Source organism: Microcaecilia unicolor, unplaced genomic scaffold (genome assembly GCF_901765095.1).
Source record: "Microcaecilia unicolor unplaced genomic scaffold, aMicUni1.1, whole genome shotgun sequence".
In the NCBI taxonomy this organism is placed as follows: domain Eukaryota; kingdom Metazoa; phylum Chordata; class Amphibia; order Gymnophiona; family Siphonopidae; genus Microcaecilia; species Microcaecilia unicolor.
In genome coordinates this window covers 51,015-62,553 of record NW_021963612.1, presented here as the reverse complement: position 1 = coordinate 62,553, position 11,539 = coordinate 51,015, and the positions used below count along the sequence as shown (strand labels likewise).

General features: G+C 44.5%; 1 long non-coding RNA gene across 1 annotated transcript in view; it reads left to right on the top strand.

Annotated features, from left to right (window-relative positions):
- The first annotated feature begins 292 nt into the window (after positions 1-292).
- Positions 293-11,539, top strand: part of LOC115459505 — a 50,121-nt gene continuing 38,874 nt past the window's right edge. Inside the window, exon 1 of the long non-coding RNA XR_003940286.1 lies at positions 293-376. This is a non-coding gene — a long non-coding RNA (uncharacterized LOC115459505). The remainder of the gene's footprint in view (positions 377-11,539) is intronic.

Sequence of the window (11,539 nt, the reverse complement as noted above, 5' to 3'; positions counted from 1 at the left end):
GCTGCGGGGGGGATTTCATTTGGAAGCCTCATTCCTTTGGGTATATTTGCAGCTGCAAATGTACATGCTGATGAGCAAGTCCTGTTCCTGCGGCTGCCTGCATTTTCAAAGGAAAACGCCACAGCAGGTTGGGGATCTCTCTGAAACTGCGATTGCAGTTTTGCTGGAATTATGTACTCGTTGGACTGCAAACCCTGCAGAGGTTTCAAAATTGCCCTTTCTAATGCATGATGCCTTGAACTATTTGCTTAATGTTTTCCTTGATTTAATTGTTTATAGAGAGCCTTATGGACAAATGCAAATGGTCACCGAAAATAAGGAGGAAATGGGATCTAGTCAAGCTATCCCACTCATTGCAGAGCAGCTGCTTTTGGAGGTGAACATATTGCTTATTTTGCACTTATACCTTATAAAGCTGCTAATACCTGTGTCTAGAAATCCTGTTTATCAATGTAATTACTTTTATTAGGCAGCATAGAAAAGCAGGGTCAGCAAACTATGCCCTATAGATGTAAGGGGGAAATTTTGAATAGCACATATAGGGCCATTTTACTAAATTATGTCAAGCAGTTACCACAGGACCTAGCATGCATTAACCATTAGCACTGGACTGTGCTAACAGTTACTGCATAATAAAAACAGTCAGAGAGCTAAAACTCCCATGCTAACTGCTAAACGTGGGATGGGGTGGAGCCTGGGTGGGGTCTGGGCAGAGATTGGGCTGGATTGCACATTGCAGTTAGCACAAGGTAATTAATGCATGCTAGCTGCCACTTATGCATTATCGCCTCATTCTATAACATGGGATTTAAAATTATGTGTCGATTGCTTGTGTAAATATATAGAGTACTAGCACTAAGAGGCAGATGCAGCAACCAAACGTAAAAAAATCAAAATCGTTAAAGTCCCTAACGATTTTTAAAAAACGAAGAATGCACCAAAAAAAAAAGTCACACATGCTCAGATCGGTATTCAAACGTACAATGTATCAAAGAATCACAATACACATCGGTAATCGGCCCCTAAATCATGCGCAGAGCAGCCAAGCGTTTTGCTGGCTGCTCTGCGCATGCTGCAAACGTAAAAACAAACAAACAAAAAAGCCACAACACATACACGTGGCTACCCGGTCAGCAAAATCCAAAAACAAAGGATCGGGAGGGGGCAAGGGCGCTCATCAGGAGCGTCCTGTATGGACGGCCTTGCCCCCCCCCCCCCCGCTGCTCCCCACTTTCCGCCGCTCCCCCCCCCCGAAAAAGCAAAATGCTAGCTGCCCCGGTCCCCCTCCCTTCCCTTCCTGTTCCTGTGTTCTGCAGAGCTAACTCCGCCTCCCGTCATTCTTTCGCCCCGTGCCCCGCCCCCGCTGCCCCCTGAGGTCGACTACGCCGCTCCCCCCCTCCACCGAGACCCCCCTCCCTATTAACGACCCGAGCAGCGCCTCTCACCTCTTTCTGAAGCGCTGCACGGGCAGGAAGATCTATTGTGTTGGTTGTAGAGTCTCCATGACGTCTCTTCTTCCCTGGCCCAGGCCCCGCCTCCTTCTGACGTAGGTTACTTACGTCAGAAGGAGGCGGGGCCTAGGCCAGGGAAGAAGAGAAGTCATGGAGACTCTACAACCAACACAATAGATCTTCCTGCCCGTGCAGCGCTTCAGAAAGAGGTGAGAGGCGCTGCTCGGGTCGTTAATAGGGAGGGGGGTCTCGGTGGAGGGGGGGAGCGGCGTAGTCGACCTCAGGGGGGGCACGGGGCAGAAGAATGACGGGAGGTGGAGTTAGCTCTGCAGAACACAGGAACAGGAAGGGAAGGGAGGGGGACCGGGGCAGCTAGCATTTTGCTTTTTCGGGGGGGGGGGGGGGGAGCGGCGGAAAGTGGGGAGCAGCGGGGGGGGGCAAGGCCGTCCATACAGGACGCTCCTGATGAGCGCCCTTGCCCCCTCCCGATCCTTTTTTTATTTTTTTTATTTGATGTGTTTTCTGACGTCCTTTGGACCAATCACAGCGCTTTTAGCTCTGCTAATGCGCTGGGATTGGCTCAAAGTTTGTTTATTTTTTCACTTAATGATTTTTCCTGGCACAGAGCTGTCCTAACGAGAGGTCCAGACCTCTCGTTAGATTTCCTGCCTTTTTCCTGCGTAAAGTCAATCGGAAAAGGTTAGTGCATGTCGTTTCAATGGGGTTTTCACACTAATTGCTCATCTCCATTCCGTTTTCGTTAGCTGCTGGCTTCCTCGGTAAAAGCCCTTTGATGCATGCAACGGATCAAATTTTCCTCGTTGGAGGGTCATTAAAGGCTCATTTAGCTTTAGTGCATCTGCCTCTTAGGCTGGTAAATGCTTGCTGAGCATTCAGCACTGGTCTGTAAATGATTAATGCAAGGGCATTCACAGGGGAGCAGCATGGTCTCTATTCTATCCTTATCCTTCTTGATCTATCTGCTGCTTTTGACACTGTTGATCACCACCTAGTCCTTGATATGCTGTCCTCACTTGGATTTCAGAGCTTTGTTCTTTCCTGGTTTTCTTCCCATCTCTCCCATCACACTTTTAGTGTATGCTCTAGTGGATCCTCCTCCACTTCTTTCCCACTATCAGTTGGTGTACTTCAGGGCTCTATCTTGGGACCTTTTCTTTTCTCCATCTATACTTCTTCCCTTGGTGCTCTGATCTCCTCCCATGGTTTTCAGTATCACCTTTATGCTGATGACTCCCAGATCCATCTCTCCACACCAGAAATTTCAGCAGGAATTCGGGCCCAAGTGTCAACCTAACTGTCTAACATTGCTGCTTTGATTTCTCACCACCATGTGAAACTAAACATGACCAATCCTGAGCTTCTTATCTTTCCCCCTAAACACACCTCTCCTCTTCCCCCATTCCCCATCTCTGTGGATAACACTCTCATCCTCTCTGTCTCATGAGCTTGTAACCTTGGGGTCATATTTGACTCCTCTCTCTCTTTCTCTGCACATATCCAACAGACTGCTAAAACCTGTCGTTTCTTTCTCTATAAAATCACCAAAATTCATCCCTTCGTTTCTGAGCACACTACCAAAACCCATATCCACACTCTTTTCACCTCTCGCTTAGACTACTGCAACTTGCTTCTCACAGGTCTCCCATTAACCATTTCTCTCCCCTTCAATCTGTTCAAAATTCTGCTGCACGACTTATATTCCACCAGTGTTGCTATGTTCATTTTAGCCCTCTCTTCAAATCACTTCATTGGCTCCCTTTCCATTTCCGCATACAGTTCAAACTTCTCTTATTGACTTACAAGTGCATTCACTCTGCAGCTCCTCAGTACCTCTCTACTCTCATCTCTCCCTACACTCCTGGGAACTCTGTTCATTGGGTAAATCTCTCTTATCTGTACTCTTCTTCTCCATTGCCAACTCCAGACTCTCTTCCTTTATCTTGTTGCACCATATACCTGGAATAGACTTCCTGAGTCAGTACATCAAACGCCATCTCTGGCTTTCTTGAAATCCTGTTTGTCTGTCCTAATTAGATTGTAAGCTCTGTCGAGCAGGGACTGTCTCTTCATGTTCAAGTGTACAGCGCTGCGTACGTCTAATAGCGCTATAGAAATGATAAGTAGTAGTAGTAGCTAAAAGCCCACCTTTTTAAGGCTACTTTTAACTCCTAAAATAAGAACATAAGCATTGCAATTTTTTGTATTTTGGAATTTCAAAATCATTGCAATCTCATTTGCAATAGCTACAAAATCATTGTGCAGAAAACCAAATATGAGAGGGTCACCTCTTTACACAAGGAGCTTTGCAGGCTGTCAGTTGTTACCAGAGTTGACTTTAAGATTTATCTAGAGTAGATTAACACAGCTACAACATTACTTTATCCTAAATTAAAAATAAAACTCTTTTTTCTACCTTTGCTTTCTGGCCATTTAATTCTTCTAATTGTGGTGGTCCCAGTCCTTGATTTCTGCTTTCCACCTTTCCTTTCTTCTCTTAACTCTCTTAACAGGGATTCCTGTCCTTTTGTCATTTTTTAGCATCCTCCAGTCTTCTTCATCTTCTCCACTATATCCACCTGCAACATTGATCTTTCCATTTATTTTTCTGCCTCTTGGTACAGATTTCATTTATTCTTGCTATCCAGTCTTCAATTTCCCTTTTTTTAATACATCAATCTACAGATTTCTATGTCTTTCCCTCAATCCGGCTCTCTCATTCCCCTTTTTCTTCCTCTTGTTTTCCAGTCTTTCACTTTTCTGTCCCTCTTCCATTCATCATCTCCCCTCTTCTCTCTACTCCACTTTCATCCAGCATCTCTTCTCTCCCCTCAGCATCTTGTCCCCTTCCATCCTACATCTGCTCACTTTCTACCCCCTTCCATCCAGAATTTCTTCTCTCTCTTCCCTCTTCCATCCAGCATCCCACTCTCCCTTCCAGTTTAGATTGTCTCTCTTCTTTCTATTCAGCATCTCCCCTCTCTATCTTCACCTCATCTATCCAACATCAGCCTTCTCTTTCTTCCTTTTCTAGTCATCATTTCTGCTATCCAGCATCTGCCTTCTCTACCCCTTTCTATGCATCATGTCCCCTCCCTACTCTCAATTCCATCCAGTAGCTTCCTCCTCTCTCTCTCCACCCTTTCCATCCAGAATTTTCCCATCTGTTTCCACCCTTTCCAGCTAGTGTCTTCTCCCCCTCTCTCCCCCTTTCTGCCAGTGTCTCTCCTTTTCCAGCAAGCATTTATTTTTTCTTCCCTCTTATATCCAACATCTCCCCTCCCTCCCCCTATCCATGCAGCAAATTCCCCTCTCCAGTCAGGTTTTCTCTCTGTTTCTGCCCCCTTCCAGCCTAAATGTAGGCATGTTGATGCTGATTTATACTAATATTCTATATTGGAATATTAGCATTCAGATTCTGTTAGGGCCCCTTTTACCAAGCTGCGGCAAGGGGGCCGGTGCATGTTTTACATGCGCACCGAGGCCTTCTTTTATCACAGCTGGTAAAAGGGAAGTCTCGCCTTCCTGCAGGAAATGGCCATGCGACAAGTAAAGCACTTGCCGCGCGGCCATTTCGGGGATGGGGGGAGCCCTTACCACCATTGAGGTGATGGTAAGGGTTCCCACGTTAACCCGGTGGTAAATGGGCAGCATGTGGCACTGCCCAATTACCACTGGGTACACTCCGGCACTACAAAAATACATTTTTGTAGCGCCAAAAATGACGGTGCACTAGGGGTGGGAGTTAGGGCTCAGAACCTTCCTGAACCCTTACGCCAAGCCCCCTCCCTGCCCGTTTTCAAGTCTTTGCTTAAAGCCCACCTCTTCAATGCTGCGTTCGGCACCTAACCCTTATCGTTCAGTGAATCCAGACTGCCCCAATTTGACTGCCCCTATCGGACCGACCGTTCACTTGTCTATTAGATTGTAAGCTCTTTCAGCAGGGACTGTCTCTCTTTGTTAAATTGTACAGCGCTGCGTAACCCTAGTAGCGCTCTAGAAATGTTAAGTAGTAGTAGTAGAACACAAAACTTAGGCAATTAAATTGTGGCACCTGGTTATAGAATTGTCTCCTTAACATGGGTGCACTTATATGTCTCCTCAAAAGGTGGCATTAAGTGCATTCATGCTAATTGCAAATGAACTTCATGTGTGATAATGAACTTTTCTGTGCAGTAACTGCAGGGTAAATGCTGATCATGATCCCAACAACTATAAGTGCTAAAATTAACACACAGTCCCCCGGATTCTACATAGTGCAACTTATGTTATGTGCACAAATCCTGTTGTATTCTGGATTTGCGCATGCAAATTAATTAGCTAACAAGCCAATCAGCACAGATAATTGCCAATTAACAAGCAATTATTAACACTAATGGGCATTAATTAGAATTTACGTGCACAACTGTCTAAGCATATTCTGTAAAATAATGCATGCAAATTCTAAGGTGCATAGTTGAAAAAAGGAGCATGGCCATGGGTGTGGAATGTGCAGATCGTGGACATTTCTAAAAAATGTGCATGTTGTTATTGAATACACCCAGTCCGTACCTAATTAAGGCATAGGCATTTACACCAAGTTTTACTTGGCATAACTGCCCATGACTAAATTTAGTCATGCAGATGGGCGCTAGACATATTCTATAAACCGCACCTAAATTTAGGCATACTTTATAGAATACACCTAGGTATATTTTTGGGGCCATTTTTTTTTTACGCGTGATATATAGAATCTATCCCAGTAAGTGCAAAGGTTGGGCAGTTGTTGCTTTTAGAGGTTAAAGCAATAACCTTTGGGATCATGGCTGACATGTCCCCTGAAGCTACTGCCCAGAAAAGTTCCTTACCACACATTAAGTTCATTTGCAATTAGGAGAGGATCCTGCCTGCTTAAATTGCCCTTAGCAGATCGGCCAGTGATGTTCAGTGGCACTGAACTGGACAGTGCTGCTGAATATTGACACGAATCAGCCACTTAAATTCAGACAGGAAAGGGGCATTATGAGGGTGGAGTCGGGGTGGAACTGGCAGTTATGCAAGTACTGGTGGATATTCTGTGCTAGTGCCCGCATAGCTAAGTAGGCAGATAGGACTGCAGAAAAGGCAGCCCTAACTTTGCCCACTTAGCGCGTACTGGCACTGAATATCATCCAGCACCTGCAAAGCTTCTGAGTACTGGCATGTAGTCCTGAATGTGCTCTCCTCCCTCCCAACCCCCCTCCCCCAACATGATCTGACCACCTCCCAACACCTCCCAACCAGAGAAACACCCCCTAAACCAATTCAACCATTCTCCTGACTCCGAACCAGAGAAGCACCCTCCAAACCAATCCAACTCCCCTCCCAACCCTCCTCACCCAGAGATGCCTCCCCTCATTCCAGTAGGCTCCTCTGGGTCTGACAATCCCTGGTCATCCAGTGGCTAAGGCAGGCAGGAGCAAACCCCACTCACTCCTGCCCTTGCTGCTCCAGTTGACCCTAGTGGTACTATCAAGAGACTACAACTAGAGGTTGTAGCCACCATTTTCCACTAGAGCTACGAGGGACAGGATCAAGAGGGGTTCACTCCTTCCCACCTTACCACTAAACCATCAGGGATAGTCAGGCAGGCCGGGGGGGGGGGGGGAGGGTTGACTGGGGTGTGGGCATCACTGGATAGGGAGATCGGGAGGGGGGTTGGATCAGTTTGAGGGGTGCTTCTGCAGTTGGGGTGGTCAGATCATGTTGGGGCAGGGTGGGGGAGCCTGATATCTCCTTTTGCATGTCCTGGCCAATGTTTTGCTGGGATCTGCATAAGTGTCTTATGACCAGGACCTGCATAAATCCCGGGGGGGCAAACTCAGCCCAAATATTCAGTGCCAGTGCCTGGATATATATCTTGAAGGCCAGATTGGCTTGGTGTGTCCTGAGCAGTGCATTTCTTCTAGTGAAAAAGGTACTCAAATGCTAGGCCACCCTTCAGGGGTGGGGTGATCACTGAGGGGCCTACCCCACAATAGCCAGGCCCCCTGCAACCAGTCACAGAATCCATGACAAGGCAGCATTGATATGTAGAGTCTGAACTCTTTCATTAAAACTTGGGGACCATGGGTCAATTTTAGCAGACAATGGAAAAGGTGCCGGCACTCAGTACACCTAAGTACCCCCTCAAAAGAAGCCCTGGTTCTGAGGATTTGGGTGGGGAATCCCTGGCCTAGAAGAATAACTGAACTTGAAGCCTTGGCTGCCTATGAATAATATACTCCGTTTCATCACAATGAGGTAGTTCTACATACTCATCCTAAATTGTTATACTTCCTTTGTTTTGTCACAAGCCATATAAATATCCACATGAGAAGTCCTTTCACATTCTGGACTGCAAGTGGGCTCTCCATTACTATCTTAAAAACTGAACTGACCAGAAAATATATGCAGTTGTTTTTCTCCTTCATCCCCAACACAATTGGTATTTTAGTAGCCTAATGAACTTTGCAAATTTGCTAGGTATCCTGTTCTTTTATAAGCAAACTAGTACCTCTCTAGCCAATATTTATAACTCACCAAATCAGAGCCACTGACGCTAACATTGGTCTCCTAGAATCTGTTTTGCTGGATATAGCAGCCGCATGGTTGCCGCTTCTTATGTTCACTTCACACTACTGTTTGCACCAGTTAACATTCAGAGATATTGCATTTGGCCAAACTTTGCTAGGCAGCATGTCTTTGTAATATCAGCAACTCTCGCATTTTTCTTTGTGATGGGCTGCACCCAGATAATGTAACATAGTAACATAGTAGATGACGGCAGAACAAGACCTGCACGGTCCATCCAGTCTGCCCAACAAGATAACTCATATGTGCTACTTTTTGTGTATACCCTACTTTGATTTGTACCCGTGCTCTTCAGGGTACAGACCGTATAAGTCTGCCCAGCACTATCCCCGCCTCCCAACCACCAGCCCCGCCTCCCAACCACCGGCTCTGGCACAGACCGTATAAGTCTGCCCAGCACTATCCCCGCCTCCCAACCACCAGCCCCGCCTCCCAACCACCGGCTCTGGCACAGACCGTATAAGTCTATCCAGCACTATCCCCGCCTCCCAACCACCAGCCCCGCCTCCCGATCTTGACTAAGCTCCTGAGGATCCATTCCTTCTGCACAGGATTCCTTTATGCTTATCCCACGCATGTTTGAATTCCGTTACCGTTTTCATTTCCACCACCTCCTGCGGGAGGGCATTCCAAGCATCCACTACTCTCTCTGTGAAAAAAATACTTCCTGACATTTTTCTTGAGTCTGCCCCCCTTCAATCTCATTTCATGTCCTCTCGTTCTACCATCTTCCCATCTCCGGAAAAGGTTCATTTGCGAATTAATACCTTTCAAATATTTGAACGTCTGTATCATATCACCCCTGTTTCTCCTTTCCTCCAGAGTATACATGTTTAGTTCAGCAAGTCTCTCCTCATACGTCTTGTAACGCAAATCCCATACCATTCTCGTAGCTTTTCTTTGCACCGCTTCAATTCTTTTTACATACTTAACAAGATACGGCCTCCAAAACTGAACACAATACTCCAGGTGGGGCCTCACCAACGACTTATACAGGGGCATCAACACCCCCTTTCTTCTGCTGGTCACATCTCTCTCTATACAGCCTAGCAATCTTCTAGCTATGGCCACTGCCTTGTCACACTGTTTCGTTGCCTTCAAATCCTCAGATACTATCACCCCAAGATCCCTCTCTCTGCCCGTACCTATCAGACTCTCCCCGCCTAACACAAACGTCTCCCGTGGATTTCTATTCCCTAAGTGCATCACTTTGCATTTCTTCGCATTGAATTTTAATTGCCAAACCTTAGACCATTCTTCTAGGAGCACCTAAGTCACCCATTTGTGTACCTGACTTAATCCTGCTTGTCAATTTGAAAAGCATTGTTTTTCACCTGTAATGGATGTTTTCCATAGACAGAAGGACTGATTGGTCACACACTCCCTCCTACCTCCACAAGACTTGCAGTCCTTCTTGAGCTATAGAGCTAACTGAAGGGACTAAGAAGATTAGTGTGTGGAAAGGGCCCCACATGCTCGAACTTTACACATAGTTCTGAACTCTGGAGAACTGTTTTGTCCCAGCAGCACAGTTGAATGATGGCGCCCATTTTTGTAGGGGTATTCATCAGTTTATAAGTGAGAAATACTACTTTGCTTCTTCTCCCTCTGGAATGTTCTTCCCCTAACCTCTGGTCTGAGGAATCCTTTCCCCAGTTCCGAGCCCTTATTAAAACCCACACTTTCTGTGCTATCCCTGTTTATGTTGTGTTGGAGTGCCTTTCCATTGTCTTAATTTGTAATTTTTTGCTCTCTGTACACCGCTGTATTTTATTTATTTATTTATTAGGATTTCTTGAATGCCTTTTTGAAGGAATTCACTCAAGGTGGTGTACAGTAAGAATAGATCAAACATGAGCAATAGGCAATTACAGCAGTAAAAATATTAACATAACAATACAAAGTATGGTATAGTATACTACTTACAATACAATGTCAACACAATATGTAATAGAACATTATAATTGATAGTGAAGGGTAAAGCAAAGATGGAACATACAGATAGGTAAGAGATTTACCCCTTGAAGGGCAGTATATCAAGTCTAATATGCTAAACTAAACTTCTGGAATGTACTGTGGAGGGAGTTTCTAGATTAGAATTTGGAACTGAGTGGTCCTCCAGTTTTCTTTCAACCTATTACTAAGTAAAATTAGTATTTATTTTATTTTATTTGTTGCATTTGTATCCCACCTTATCCCACCTCTTTGCAGGCTCAAAGTGGCTTACAATACATCATGAGTAGTGGAGGAATGTTAGTAAATGAACATTTAGTATTGCAGGGTTTTGGTCGACATGATGATAATAAAACAAAGTAATAGTATACAAGCAGATATTAAGAGACAGTTCTGAATATAGGTGGGCGAGTTGTGCATATTCACATTGGTTGATCTTTGTGGTACGCTTTATTAAAGTGATGGGTCTTCAGTAATGAGCGGAAGTTCGTTCTTTCGTAGATCGATTTCAAGCTGCGCAGCAGTGCGTTCCATAACTGTGTGCTCAGTTAGGTAAAGTTTGTCGCATGCATTAGTTTGTATTTCATTCCTTTGCAGCTGGGGAAGTGCAGATCAAAGAATGTGCGGGATGATCTTTTGGCGTTCCTAGGTGGTAGGTCTATCAAGTCTGACATGTAAGCTGGTGCGTCTCCATGGATAATAGTATATTTTGTTCTCTAGTTTTCATTTATAGCCCACAACAAATTTATGATAAAAACACAGTATGTTCTACACTCTTCTCCAGAAATACAAATGTCAACAGGTGGAAGCTAAGTGCTAAAGTGAATCTATTTAAAAATATTCTCAAGGAAATCTTTCTAAACAAAACTAAAGGAATCTATAAACAATTTAAACGAAGATATTTTAATATGCTATTTCTTCCTAACCGCTAAGCACACCATAAATGTTTAAAAAATATTTTATGAGTTTGTTATGGCACTGATATATATTACTGGTACAGTTAGGCTGTTTACATGGTAATATAATAAATTGTGACGGAAGACCACCAAATTGGCCCTTCCAATGCCCGGTTATGATTCTTCTGATTTGAATACCTGAGTATATAAATTCTCATACTCAACACCATTTCCCTACCTCCACTGACCTCCACCCCAGCTTCCAACCCCCTTCCCACCACTGCCTTCCATATTATTCTGAGGAGTGAATCAAAAAGTAGTTAAAAGGTAAGGTGAAAGAGGCTATTGGAGCCAAAAGAATATCATTCAGAAATTGAAAAAGGATCCAAATGAAGAAAAAAGGAAGCAACATAAGCATTGCACAGCACAACAAAAAAATTTTTTCGTGTGCTACTGGGCAAAAACCATTTGTCCTATACTAAATTCAGTGTGCGTATTCCAAATCCGAAGTCAGAATTGTTGTAACATGTCAGGAAATTTTGTTATGCATAAGTTTGCCCAAATGAATTAAGCACTTGGAAAGCATTGAATAATTTTTTACAGAACGAGTTTTACTCCAACAATTACCTG